We start from the raw sequence: 15,377 nt of genomic DNA, 5'->3' as shown, positions 1-15,377 counted from the left end.
AAATATGGTATTGTCCAGTCTGGGGTGATGTGGAGAGCCGCCACCAACTATGCCTCCGGGTCAGGGACAGCCAAGTCTTCCTCTGTAGGTACCTTAACAGAAGGGTTATGCAAGATGTCCAGGAAAGTATTAGGCGGCACCGGTTTTCGCTGAGAGCCCAGCCGGCTTAATGCATCAGCCGCCTCGTTCTTCCTACGATCGATGTGCTCTACTTGGTAACCCTGAAAGTGTCCAGCAATGGCATCAACTTCACGGCGATAAGCCGCCATGAGAGGGTCCTTGGAATCCCACTTGCCTGATACTTGTTGAGCCACTAAGTCTAAGTCGCCGAAGCACCTTACCCGGCTCAAGCTCATCTCCTTAGCCATCCGAAGACCATGGAGCAAGGCCTCGTACTCAGCCGCATTGTTAGTGCAAGGAAACATCAACCGTAGCACATAATGAAACTTGTCACCTTTAGGGGAAGCCAATACAACTCCAGCCCCCGAGCCCTCCAATTGCCTAGACCCATCAAAGTGAATAGTCCAATATGTATTATCCGGCTTTTCTTCAGGCACCTGTAGCTCCGTCCAATCGTTGATGAAATCCACCAAAGCTTGAGATTTAACAACAGTGCGTGGTACGTATTTTAGACCATGAGGCCCAAGCTCTATAGCCCATTTAGCCACTCTCCCTGTGGCCTCTCTGTTTTGGATGATATCTCCAAGGGGGGAAGAACTAACCACAGTGATAGGGTGACCCTGAAAATAGTGCTTAAGCTTCCGGCTTGCCATGAATACACCATAAACAAGCTTCTGCCAATGTGGATACCGCTGTTTGGACTCGATGAGCACTTCGCTGACGTAATAAACCGGCCGCTGAACCGGATGCTCCTTACCCTCTTCCTTGCGCTCCACCACCACAGCCACACTGACGGCCTGTGTGTTAGCAGCTACATACAGTAATAAAGGCTCCTTGTCAACCGGAGCAGCAAGGACTGGGGGCTCCGCCAGCTGTCTCTTCAAATCCTCAAAAGCAGTATTAGCAGCATCATTCCAGACAAAAAGTCATCAGTTTTCTTCATCAGCTGGTACAATGGCATGGCCTTCTCACCCAAACGGCTTATAAACCGGCTTAAAGCAGCGATACGACCCGCCAGGCGCTGGACGTCGTTTATACACGCCGGCTTAGCCAAAGAGGTGATTGCCTTGATCTTCTCCGGGTTAGCTTCAATGCCTCTATTAGAAACCAGAAAACCCAAGAGCTTGCCTGCAGGAACACCAAAAACACACTTGGCCGGGTTAAGCATCATCTTGTAGACCCGGAGATTATCAAAGGTTTCCCTCAGATCATCTATCAAGGTTTCCTTCTCCCTGGACTTAACCACAATATCATCCACATAGGCATGAACATTGCGCCCAATCTGGTTATGAAGATAGTTCTGCACGCAACGCTGATAAGTCGCCTGTGCACTCTTGAGTCCAAAAGGCATAGACACATAACAGAAGGCTCCAAAGGGAGTGATGAACGCCGTCTTCTCCTGGTCCTTAACTGCCATCTTAATCTGATGGTATCCAGAATAAGCATCCAAGAAACTTAAGCGCTCGCAACCCGCCGTAGCATCAATGATTTGATCAATACAGGGAAGGGCAAAAGGATCAGCCGGACATGCCTTGTTTAAGTCCGTGTAGTACACACACATCCGCCAGGTACCATTCTTCTTGAGCACGAGCACCGGGTTAGCTAACCACTCTGGGTGAAAGACTTCAACAATAAACCCAGCCGCCAAGAGCCGGGCCACCTCCTCACCAATGGCTTTCCGCCTCTCTTCATTAAACCGTCGAAGGAATTGCCTGACCGGCTTAAATTTCGGATCAACATTGAGAGTGTGCTCAGCGAATTCTCTAGGTACACCTGGCATGTCAGAAGGTTTCCATGCAAAAATGTCCCTATTCTCACGGATGAACTCGATGAGCGCGCTTTCCTATTTTGGATCCAGATTGGCACTGATGCTAAACTGCTGAGATGAATCACCTGGAACAAAATCAACAAGTTTAGTCTCATCAGCCGACTTAAATTTCATTGCCGGCTCATGCTCCGTAGTCGGCTTTTTCAGAGAGGTCATATCTGTTGGGTCAACATTGTCCTTGTAAAACTTCAACTCCTCTGTTGCACAAACAGATTCTGCGTAAGCCGCATCGCCTTCCTCACACTCCAAGGCCACCTTCCGGCTGCCATGAACCGTAATGGTCCCATTGTGACCCGGCATCTTGAGCTGTAAATACACATAACACGGCCGTGCCATGAACTTGGCATAAGCCGGCCGCCCAAATATGGCATGATACGGACTACTTATCTTGACCACCTCAAAGGTCAATTTTTCCACCCTGTAATTGTACTCGTCTCCAAAGGCCACTTCCAACTCGATCTTACCAACTGGATAAGCCGACTTACCAGGCACCACACCATGGAAAATAGTATTGGACTGGCTGAGGTTCTTATCAATCAACCCCATACGACGGAAGGTCTCATAATAGAGGATGTTGATGCTGCTGCCTCCATCCATGAGCACCTTAGTGAACTTATATCCTCCCACCTGAGGAGCCACCACCAGGGCCAAGTGACCCGGATTATCAACCCGGGGAGGGTGATCCTCCCTACTCCACACAATAGGCTGCTCAGACCATCTTAAATAGCGTGGAACCGCCGGCTCAACAGCATTCACAGCCCTCTTATGAAGCTTCTGATCTCGCTTACACAGACTGGTGGTAAATACGTGATACTGTCCACCGTTAAGCTGCTTTGGATTGATCTGATAACCCCCTGCTGCTGTTGATGACCCTGGCCAGACTGCTGATTAAAGCGCCCTTGACCGTTCTGAGGATTAGAATTTGAGCCGCCGCCCAGGCCATGAAAACCGCCAGCGCCTGAGCCGCCGCCCGGGCCATTGTTGCCATTAAAGGCATTGGAATTCTTAAAGGCCTTCATGATTGCGCAATCCTTCCATAGATGAGTAGCTGGCTTCTCCCTAGAGCCATGCCTTGGACAAGGCTCATTCCACAGCTGTTCCAGCGTCGGGCCTGACCCGCCGGCTTGGGGAGGTGGCCTCCCCTTGCGTCGCTGGTTATTACCCTGTGAGCTGGCGTTGGCCACGAACTCTAGGCTGCCGTCGGCCTTACGCTTGCCACCTCCTTGGTTCCCCGGGTTATGCTGAGGACCCTTGTCATTGCCGTTCTTCTTTCCCTTCCCTGTCCTTTCATCATCTGAAGCGGGGTCCTTGGTACTATCAGAGTCGGCGTACTTGACGAGAGCCGCCATCAGCGTACCCATATCATTGCAGTCGCGCTTAAGCCGCCCGAGTTTCATCTTCAGGGGCAGGAAACGACAATTCTGCTCCAACATTAAGACTGCAGAGCCGGCATCCATCTTATCAGACGAATGTATTATCTCTTTGACCCGGCGAACCCAATGTGTCGTAGACTCACCCTCCTGCTGTTTACAGTTAGTCAAATCCACAATTGACATAGACTGCCTACAGGTATCTTTGAAGTTTTGGATGAATCGGGCTTTCAGCTCAGCCCAAGACCCGATGGAATTTGGTGGTAGCCCTTTCAACCAAGTGCGGGCGGTTCCATCTAACATCATGGTGAAGTACTTGGCCATCGCCGCTTCACTGGCCTCTAGCAATTCCATGGCCATCTCATAGCTCTCGATCCAGGCTCCGGGTTGTAAATCAGCCATGTAATTAGGCACCTTCCTGGGCCCTTTGAAGTCCTTGGGTAGACGTTCGTTGCGGAGAGCCGGCACTAAACAAGGGACACCTCCAGTCCTTGTGGGGATACCCACATCGACAGAAGCCGTCGGATAAGCCGGGGGTGTCTGGTAAGCCGTCAACTGAGGCACCTGCTCCGCCTCTTGCCGTGCTCTGTCTTGGTCTGTCGCGTGAAAGCCCCCATTATGAGCCGGGCCATGGCCAGGTGGCAAGTCATGGCGTCGGACATTACTTGAGCCGGTCGCTGAAACCATGTGTCTGCTATAACTCGGGCTCCGGCCTAGACGAGGGGTTGAATGGATCCTGTCCCGGCTGTAAGAGTACGCCTCTTGCTGCGCCAAAGCCGTCTAAAGGAGTTCTCTGACCCGGCGGGTTTCAACAGCCGTTGGAGAGTCGCTGTCAATTGGGAGAGCCGCCAGCCGTGCTGCCGCGGCGACCATGTTTTCCAGCAGGTTAGCATAATGACCCGGTGGTATTGGCACATACTGAGGCGGGGCAGGGTTCACCCGGGGCGGTCCCATTACTTGGGGCTGAATTGGTGTCCCAGCTCCGAGTACTATGATCTCCGGCGGGTTACTAGACCCTGCACCTGGCGTGTTGAAGAGATTTCGAGGATCGTAGACCGGAGGGAGTCGAGATTGGGCCTTTTGATGCCTCCTTCTCATCACCTCATTGGACGCGTTCTGATCCATCGTGAGCCGCAAAGACTGCGCCTGAATCAACTGAGTCTGGGCGTCGAGAGCCGCCCTCTCCGCAGCCATCCCGATCCCTTCCGCCGCCAGATCCTCCTTGGCTTTCACTAGATCTAACTTTAACTGCGCCACCTCCGCATCATGCTGAGCTTGATCCACCGGGTCAACCGTAGCGGTCAACAGGGCCGTCATCTTGTCCGTGAGATCCATCAGCACCTGAGCCGGCGAGGGCACCGGGTTTCCTGACCCGGCCGCAGGGTTTTGAACAGGCTGTGCACCGGCCATGAAGATTCCAACCCGGCTCGGCGGCTCAAAAGCGTCCGGAATGCTGTCACCGTCGGAACAGCCCCTGAGCCTGCCATCTTGAAGTTGATACAACGAGTTTGACTCATCTGTGGACGACTCGCCGTCAGAGCCGGCAGCCGTCTCATCACCAGATCCAGACCCTTCAGAGAGTCCTCCATGAACACATCCCACAAAAGCGTGCTTCAAGGCAGGTAGAGCCCGGGCGGGTCGTGCGCGCTGAGCCGTCTCGATGAGATCGGCGCAGAGATCCGGCGCAGGGCCCGGCTCACCAATCTTGCCAATGAAGACATGAATTCCGCCAAAGAGGACCCGGTACCCGTACTCAATTGAGCCGGCGTCGGGGCCCCAGTTTGCATCGTCGATGTAGAGCTTGCCGCGACGACTCTTGGTCATCCGGCCCACAGCGTATCCCTTGAGCCCTTCGAAGCTGCCCTTCAAGAACTCAAATCCACCGTGCGCTGGCCCCACGGTGGGCGCCAACTGTCGTGGAATTGTCACAGCAGATATCCTCGTGCTAGGACTTAGTCGTGGAGCCATCGCAACTAGGAAGCTTAAAGGGGTTAAACGGGACAAGGAACACGGGGGTTATACTGGTTCGGCCCCTTACGGTGAAGGTAAAAGCCTACGTCCAGTTGAGGTGGTATTGCTTATGGTTTCGATGACCAGGGAGCTTAATTGCTATGCCTGGCTCTCGACGAGATCTTCGTTCTTCTAAACCGCCGCCGGGTCGTCCCTTTATATAGAGAGGTTGACGCCCAGCGGCTCTCAGAGTCCCGGCCGGCTCATAAGAGTGTCCGGCTCGGACTCTCAACTATTCTTGCCTTACACTACAAGTTCCACCATAATGGCGGTTATCACTACGGGCCTTAAGCCATCTCCGGGTCTTAGGCCCATCATTGACCCGCCGTCTTCAAGCTCGGTACTGGGCTTCGCGTGGTGACCATTATGAGTAACCCGGCCCCTCCTGGCGGGTGACTCTAAGGTTTATATCCTCAACATTAGGCCCCAGATTGATTTGAACCGGTTCATGTCAATCTTCAACTCTTCTGAGAGAAAAGATATTCCGGCTTATGGTCGTGCGAAGGTTATAACCCGCCGTGACGTCATCTTCTGGATTCTTGGTGACCCGTCGTGACGTCATCTTCCATTAAGTCCATTTTTTACTCCACCATATCCGCAACGGGTCTTATCCTTCATTGCCGTCCCGAAAATCGAGGCGTTTTTATGGTGAGATAACCACGCCGTGGCCTCCTCATTTCTCGCGCCCACTTATGAGCCTCACCTTATAAATAGCCCGGCCTCAGGAGGCTCCAGTTACTTGTCGCCTCCATCATCTTCCTCCTCTCGCCACTGTTCTCCCGCTCGAGCTCCATCGCCGCCGCCGCGGGTCTTCTTGTGTTCACCAACTCAGGCCGCTGCATCAACCTGACGTGACCAGATAAACGGCAGCGACCTCCGCAACTCTCCAGGACCCGTAAGCTCTTGTTACCCCATAGAATAGATCCGCATTAGGGTTCTTGCTGTTCTTCCCGTGTTCGTCGCCGTTCATCACGAGCTCTTGGTAGATTTCATTATTACCACCTTTTCTTGATCTTTAGACTGTACAAAACTGCTGCGGTAGCTGTTTCACGCCCATTCCCTATGTACATAGATCCCCTTTCACTGCATAAAGGCTCCGTTCACACCCTTGAACTTTTTCTGTGTCTGTTCTAGGTCTAGAAATGTTTCCTTTTTAGCCAACCGTTTGATCCAGAATAATTACTGCGATCTGTGAAACTTGTTTTCACCACACTTAGTGAAAAATTGCATCTGCTGAGCTATGGCGGCTTACATTTCCGGCTCAAAGAAGCCATGCACCATAAATTTTCCGGCTCATTTATGATAAAGCTGTAGACAACTTGAATTACTCACGATACCTTCAGCGGCTTAGATAACCATTGTCGAAATGTCTTGTAAACCGGGATTTCGAGACTGATAGGGTCTTTCCGGGAGAAGGTTTATCCTACGTTGACCGTGAGAGCTTATGATGGGCTAAGTTGGGACACCCCTATAGGGTATTATCTTTCCAAAGCTGTGCCCACGGTTATGAGGCTGATGGGAATTTGTTAATGTCCGGTTGTAGAGAACTTGTCACTTGACCCAGTTAAAATACATCAACTGCGTGTGTAGCCGTGATGGTCTCTTCTCGGCGGAGCCCGGGAAGTGAACACGGTTTGAGTTATGAATGACGTAAGTAGGAGTTCAGGATCACTTCTTGGTCATTGCTAGATGACGACCGTTCCGTTGCTTCTCTTCTCGCTCTCTGTTGCGTATGTTAGCCACCATATATGCTTAGTGCCTGCTGCAGCTCCACCTCATTACACCACCCTTTTCCTATAAGCTTAAATAGTCTTGATCTCGCGGGTGTGAGATTGCTGAGTCCTCGTGACTCACAGATTCTACAAAAACAGTTGCAGGTGCCGACGATGCCAGTGCAGATGATGGGATCGATCTCAAGTGGGAGTTCGATGAGGAACGTGGTCATTACTATGTGTCTTTTCCTGATGATCAGTAGTGGAACCCAGTTGGGACGATCGGGGATCTAGCATTTGGGGTTATCTTATTTTCATTTGGATCTTGACCATAGTCGGCCTATGTGTGTATTTTGGATGATGTATGATTTATATTTATGTATTGTGTGAAGTGGCGATTGTAAGCCAACTCTTTATCCCATTCTTGCTCATTACATGGGATTGTGTGAAGATGACCCTTCTTGCGACAAAACCACAATGCGGTTATGCCTTTAAGTCGTGCCTCGACACGTGGGAGATATAGCCGCATCGTGGGCGTTACACCACCAAGCTGGGTCCCAGCTAGCAGGGGGAGTATTCATTTTTTTCTGCGTAATAAGGAGGCACTTCCGGTGGGTCCGAGCTGACAGCGGGGGGGGCGTTTTTTTCGCAAAATACGGTGGCCCGTCCGGTGGGTCCCAGCAGTCAGGGGGGAAATGTTTTTTTTTGCAAAATACGGTGGCCCGTCCGGTGGGTCCCTGATGTTAGGTGGAGGAATCATTATTTTCCACGTAATAAGGAGGCACTTCCTTGCTGCGGCCGTGGACCCAGCTGCCAGCCTCTCCACATATAGTACACTTCCGATGGAAGTCATTCCTTGACCACGTTGACCACGCCGAGTTCCGTTGCATGCATGCGTCCATGGGCGTGGTGCGTCCCCACTGTCAGCCTCTCACGTACAGTCATCTTCCGATGACTCTCGGTTGTTGACCACGTTGACCACGCCGTGCCGAGCGCACCAAAGGCCGGTGGACGACAGCGAGGCCCCAGACTGGAACGACCCGGAGATGGGGAAGACGGGGCAGTGGAGTCGCAGATGGAGAGCAGTGGGACACTTGACTGGTTCGAGTGTGCGGCAGCACAGCCGCGGTGCCGCCCACGGGAGACAGGAGCAAGAACAAAGGTTGAAGACGGAGCACGGCTGTTGGATTAACATCCAACGGTCCAGCTGCTAGAATCATTTGTTGATTAAGTTGACAAAGCCCTGCGTACACGTCCGCTTAGTAGGCCCACAAGTCAGCCACCAAATCTAACGGGTCCCAGCTGTCAACGGGAGGAATAATTTTTTCGCATAACAAGGAGGCACTTCCTTCTGTGCGAAGATACAACCGGTGGGTCCCAGCTGTCAGGTGGAGGAAACATTTTTTTCAGCTTAATAAGGAGGAACTTTCCTTGCGTGCGGCGATGGACCTCGTGGGTCCCAACCGTCAGGCTCTCGACGTACAGTCCTCTTCCGATGACTCTCGTTTGTTGACCACCGCACCGAGCGCAGCGAGGCGGTAGACGACGGCGAGGCCCCGGACAGGAACGAGTCGGAGATGGGAAGACGCGGCAGTGGAGTCGCAGATTGAGTGGAGGAGAAGGGTTATAACTGGTTCTGGTGCGGTGTGGGGCTGCAGTCGGTGGAGAATAACAGGAGGTGTGGAGGGGTGGAGGGATAGCCTCGCCGGCGTTGGGGTAGCGCTTCACAGCGATGCGTGCTAGGCAGAGCCGCTAGCCGCCGAAGGCCGGACCAGGCGGTCCCGGCGACGCTGGAGGAAGAAGACGATAGATTGAAGGTGCATGCCGACCAAGTTGACAACGCCCTACGTAGGCTTCGACCTATTGGCCCACATGTCAGCCTGCAAAAATGTGGCATATATTTAACCCATGTTGTCTAGAATGTACAGTCCATTTGCTGGGTTGGGTGAACAAATAATGTCGCGTCAATGCGGCCCATTTATATTGTCTAAGAAATCCCAGCCCATTTGCACTTCCTTCAAATACATGAATTAGCTGGGCTCGTTATATATATAATGCTATGTTAGAAGGAGCAATTAATATCAAAAAATAAACCGGAGAGGCACATTTTTTATATACATAATTAACAAATTAGCGAGTTATTGCTCAAAATAAAAATGAGCGCGTTATTATTACATTGGTCCTTAAAATCTTCGCAAGCTTTTGTATGCAATCACCAGGATTTTCCTTGCCTGTGAGTCAAAAACAACCAGGATTTTCCTTGCCAACTTCTGTTAAACATTTACTTTTATAAGTTAATAACACGTGGGATGTTTTTATAATGTATATATAAGTCTCTATAAAATATACGATAATAGTAATAATATAAATATATATAATGTGGTTTAAAAAATACATTGGGTTGCCGATCTTTAAGAAAAAGCCCATAGGCCGGTATGGACCTCAAAAAATAAGTTGAAACCACTGTCACCGTATGTCGTGGGCTACGCATGTTAAAATACAAAACCTAGGCCTAGCTGATACTTGTTCGCCCTCTAGAAAAAAATGATACCAGATCCCCGAGAAAACTGGATTAAAGAGGGGGCCAGTGGCACGACTGAAGAAGCACATCAGGAGCGATTTTTTTTCTTCGGTGGATGGCTCTCGATGGCGTTTTTTTACTTGCCTCTACACCATACAACTTGTATTTTTAGCCTCCTAGTCCGTGGTGGACCAGCAGGCCATTTGCTGGGCAGGCCAACCTACAGAAACCAGCACACGATTTTTCATCAAGCCCCAAAAACAACACAGTACTATGTTTGTTTTGAGGCCGAAAACATTACGGCAGGGGTTGAGCGGGGGAGGGGGCAAGAGAGAGCAAAAAGATTAAAAAGAGCTGATGCGCCGTTGCTACCCTAATAAAGCAGGTGCAATTCTTCTCAGGAAGAAGGTGTGCCGTTGACACCCACACGTCACATACCCCACAGTAGGCATACTAACAAGTTCACACACAAGCACAACAGAAAAGGTAAACATTCGTATCAAACTCAGGTTCACAGGACATGTTCATATTCATAGCCAACATTCACTATCAACAACTCAATTGATTCATATATACACAAGTTCAGCATGTCTATGGATCCAAATGATTGATAGATCACACAACAATATTCATAGATAATTCACAAAAAGATTCAGATATACACATGTTCAGTATGTTTATGCATCCAAATGATTGAGATCACAGCCAATATGATCCATGGACGAACTTTAATTACCTAGGGTACAGACTAGTAAATGGTGTTCAGTCGGAGGTACTTCTTGCTAAAATTAATGCTTGTATGAGTAAACTTTCGAGTACATAAGAGGCAGCACAGACAATCTGAACTTTTCTTGTAGGTTTATCCTCAAATAGTGGCCTCGTACCGAGGGAGGTTTGAGCAACTTGGCCACTACTTTCATCCAACTAGTTTACTGGCTCATCTTGGTCCTGTAGCTTGCCAAAATTCTACATTCCAGACTGGTAAATGGTGTTCAGTCGGAGGTACTTCTTGCTAAAATTAATGCTTGTACGAGTAAACTTTCGAGTACATAAGAGGTAGCACAGACAATCTGGACTTTGCTTGTAGGTTTATCCTCAAATAGTGGCCTCGTGCCGAGGGAGGTTTGAGCAACTTGGCCACTACTTTCATCCAACTAGTTTACTCGCTCATCTTGGTCCTGTAGCTCGCCAAAATTCTACGTTGCAGACGAGAAAGGAGGCGGTTGAGAAAATGAACCACCCAAATTTTTTGTGCAGTTCAACTGAAATGGAGCATCCCCGGCGTGCAAACTGATTAAGTGCCAGATGAATATATGCGTCAACCAACTTGTCTGGAATCTTTAGACTCCATGCCATACAGTTCGCTACCATATGTGCCAATAACCAAAAGGCACAGGTTGGGACCAAAGACTGGACTGCGTTTTTCTGGGCTATGCGCCAAGCAATATTTTTGGCGTTCACTCTCCTAATGCTTGGAGTTTGACAATTGGTTGGCGCCGGTTGATACTCGAATGAATATAGGCACTTCTTCTTGTCAACATCGATGCTTGTCTGAGTGAACTTTGGAGTACATAGCAGCAGCATAAGTACCTGTCCATCTGATCTTTTTGTGCAGTTCTACTGAAATCACCCGATGTAATGATTTGCCTGCGAGTTCAGGCTCCAAGTTACTCCTTTATGAGATCGGCAAACAGTAGCACAATACCAAATTACCAATACATATGACAAGCACAATAATCAGGATAAAGACCAGTACCAACCTGTGTGAGGTAGCATATCAATTACTATTTCCTTTGACTGGAAGCCGAGATAAGCCAAACGACTGACAGCAAAGGAAGAATGCAAGCCGATATTAGCGACTAACAGGAAAGGAAGGAAGCTGTCGAGGCAATGAAGCACCCAAAGTTTTTGTGTAGTTCCAGCAAAATCGAGCATCCCTGTTGGCACATATATTGAGAGAGTGAGATTACTGTAATAGTGGGACTAGTTGATGAAACATACACTAACAAATAGAAGCACCCTCATTATCTTAATGGGTAAAGTTAGCATTCCCTCCCTACTCCACCACATGATTCACCTCCATAGACAAACATACACACGTACATGAGTCAGCATAGGGTGCTACTAAAGATTTGTTTAACTCTGACAGGAAAATTAGGAAGCAATAAATTAGTGGTACTTAAGTACTCCTAATTAATTAAGTGAGACAGCAGAAGTGGAAGGGCTCCCTGGAGGATCGTCTCACATGTAAGGTAGTCATTGCCAGAGCCCTTGAATGGCCTCGACTGAGGCCTCTGGCTTCAGCAAGATCGCCTTGGCACTGTTTACTCTTCTTCTTCTTCCTCTTCATGCTCTGTTTCTCATTCTCCTCACCAGTTGGTGAAACCAAGTACATGATTGGCCTTCTATTTCAGAATTGGTTTTGTCAGTAAGGGAGTACAAGTGTACTAGTAAAAATAGCATCATTTTCTCATGGCCGTCGCAAAATAGAGATGAACACATGCATTAAATATCATTCTTACCTAAAGGAAGGTTATGGTGCCAATATGGATGATGAGGATTGGAACACAGATCTCCCTTTGTGCAGTTCCACCGAAATGAACCAACTGTTCCATTCTGACATTCCAGTTAAACATCACAAAAGTCACTTCTTTTAAGAAGAGTTTTGTGCAGTGCACGAAAAGGTCACAACAGCAACCAGGTGAAATGGATATCCCTGTTTGCACAAAAATCTACACGGGGAACAGTCAGAGTCTCAAACAATTACAGGCAAAATCATTTGGCTAAACTTCTCATGGCTTATAATAGTGGCATGGCTTCATTTTTACCAGGGGCATTAGATTAAGAACAGCTAAATATTTGGTATAAGGGCATGGGACAGTGGGTGCACCAGCAGTCCAGCACCATGTACCTAAACAGGGGCATAAAGTGGTGATTCATAGTTTGTTGCCCCGAGAAACAAACATCCAAGAAACATATCTGGGTTGGTCCCATTTTTTGTTCACTCTAGCCACCTACTCCTATGTGTGGATAGCAAATCTAGTGCTGGTCATACCACTGTGTACAGCGTTACCCCTATATTTCCCTTTTCGACCAAGAGACCGGTTGGATGACCAGCCTGTACTACTTTCACCCCCTTTCCTTCCTGTTTGTACCAAGTCCGATGTACTACATACTAAATTCCCCCACCCCCACTTTATTTCTTGTTCGAACCAAGTACAAGATTCGACTCCATGAAGTAGCTTTACCTCTAACAATAGAAAAAAAATAGGTGACGTTGGACCATCCGATCGAGAGGGGCTGAGAGGTAGAAAATGATGCACATGCAGCGACGTAGCGAGCTGGGGAAGTATAGCTATGGCGGTTTCGACGGAAGATATACCTTAAGGTCGTCGGGATGTGGATAGGTGGGCGGCGGGAGGCCGGATCAGCCCACACTAGGGCAACGGCGAAGGGATCGGAGGACCTCCCGCGCCGGCGCTCGGCCAGAGATAACGGTGCGGCCGGCAGTGGGTCTCCTCCCTCGCTATCGACGACGGCCTAAACGCTGCCCCTCCTCCCCTTCACCGGCGGAGGGGGATACGTCCGGATCTGTAACCAGCTGTGAGGATAGAAAGACAGTGTTTTTTGAAGGGGGAAAGACAGTGTTACCACCCCTATCTGGTTTAGATCTGGAGAGGATGAGGGTGTGTGAATAGAGCAACCCTAGCAAGCAAGCGCGGAGGCTCTGGCCTATATATACGTAGTGGGGTAGTTTTCCTTTTTCACTCCATCAAAACAATCGTTTAAAATTGTGTACTACATGCCAGGTCACCATTTTTTAGTTGTTGATTGTTTTTTGAGATAGCTACCCGCTTGTTCCAAGTGGTGTTACGGTGTGCCAGGTTGCACTTTGTATCGTTCAAGTCAGGTACAAGTCCCTCCATTAAATGAACAACCACCCCCTGGTAAAAATTGTGAACAAGCCCACGGCAAAATTATCGGAAACGTGGGTTGCCCCAACATGCATTATTATTTATATTTTCTACTCCCTCCGTTCCTAAATATAAGTCTTTTTTATTAGCCACACCTAAGACAAGAATTTTTTTATTAGCAGTGAGCCCCACATGTCATAGACAGAAAAAGTGTGACAAGATTCCCTTAGGCAAGCCAAAGTGTGTCTAACAATTTGAGCAACTCAAGTTAGGCAAGTGTGGCAAGTGTGGGAAAAATAATGTGGCAACATAAGACAAACATAGTCACAATCCAAACAGCCCCGTAATTTTTTGTGACATGCATGAAAATTTGGTTAGTTAAATTTATAGTCAAAATTTGGCAAGGTGCATCAAATCAACACATGAAAGTATCAAAAGGGAAGTCACGGCATGCATGCATGCATTGTACTCCCTCCGTTTCCAACCGCTACCCTCTCCCTCCTTGGCATTGAAGCACCTATGGAGGCGACTGCCGCTCGCGTCTATCGCATGTCAGGAGACGTTCCCGTCGACGATGAGGTGCCTATGGTGACTTCATAAATTTCAAGATGATAGTACTAGTATACTCAATATTGTGCACCGCGACCAAGGCCGAGAGGAAAACGAGAGAACTACGTATTTATTTACGGTGTAGATTCACTCATTTTGCTCCATATGTACTCCGTCTCGGTGTAGTCTAGTCACTTGTTGAAATCTCTAGAAAGGCAAATACTCCTTTTTGGTTTACAGGGCTATACTAGCAAGTACTACAATAGTGGGCTCACATAGCAATTTTGTCTCATGCAAGAGCCTAGCTATATTCGTGCTCCAAGGTTCGCAACTGCCATGTTCGGGTTGCACTTGGCTCTTCGCCTCTTCGAGAAGACGAACAATGATGTTACTACTACTGCTTCTACAGTATCGAATCCACTGTTGCATGTCCGTCCACCGCGAGCGGGAGGGATAGCTTGTTGTACTACTATAAGCAAAAGCCTGTCCTCGTCTGCGAGCCACCGCGCGCATGGGCGAGGCAGAAGGTGTGTAGTAGTAAAATCAAGCTTCTCCTCATTGTACGAGTTGACGCAACACATCATAGCACTGGCCCCACATGGTTGCCTCTAAACTTGGCTGAAAGACCTGCAGTGTACAATACTCCATTTGCTGCTACCTCTAACATATACCCCACCACAAATTAAAATATATATTCCTGTCTTGACCAGATGAGCGTGCAAACTAGAATCACCAGGATGACAGGTAGGGCCAGAAGATTATTTTAATCAAAAAATATAGCATTGAGCCGACCCCAACGATTTTAAGCTAACAGGCATGGTACACGCTATCCTAGACTACTCTACACATGAAACTGCCACACGAGCGTCCAGGCTGCGCTTGGCTCTTCGCCTCTTCGGGAAGTCGAACAATGATGGAGTACTACTGCAGTGGAGGAGTACTACAGTATGCTTCTGGCCATCTGACACCGATTGAACTGTTGCATGTCCACCGCGTGCGGGAGGGAGAGCGTGTAGCGAACGAAAGCTTCTCCTAGTCCTGCCAGCCACCACGCTCATGGGCGAGGGAGGGACGCAGCTTCGTTGACTTACTGCTCCTGCCTTTGCGTCTATGACAGGTGGGCCCACCTGTCATGCAGCCAAAGGCAGGTGCGGTTAAGGTGAGAAGGCGTTGTAGTAATCAAACTTCTCGGTCTTGTACGAGTTGACGCGACACATCAAAGCACTGCACTCGATATATTTCAACAATTTGCGTTTACCGATGCATTAATTACAACGCATGCATGCATGCCGTGACTCTCCTTTTGATACTTGCATGTGTTGATTTAATGCACCTTGAAGTAGTATGAATATG

Source organism: Aegilops tauschii, chromosome 5 (assembly GCF_002575655.3).
Source record: "Aegilops tauschii subsp. strangulata cultivar AL8/78 chromosome 5, Aet v6.0, whole genome shotgun sequence".
Classification (NCBI taxonomy): Eukaryota; Viridiplantae; Streptophyta; class Magnoliopsida; order Poales; family Poaceae; genus Aegilops; species Aegilops tauschii.
Note: the sequence above shows the minus strand (reverse complement) of the source record.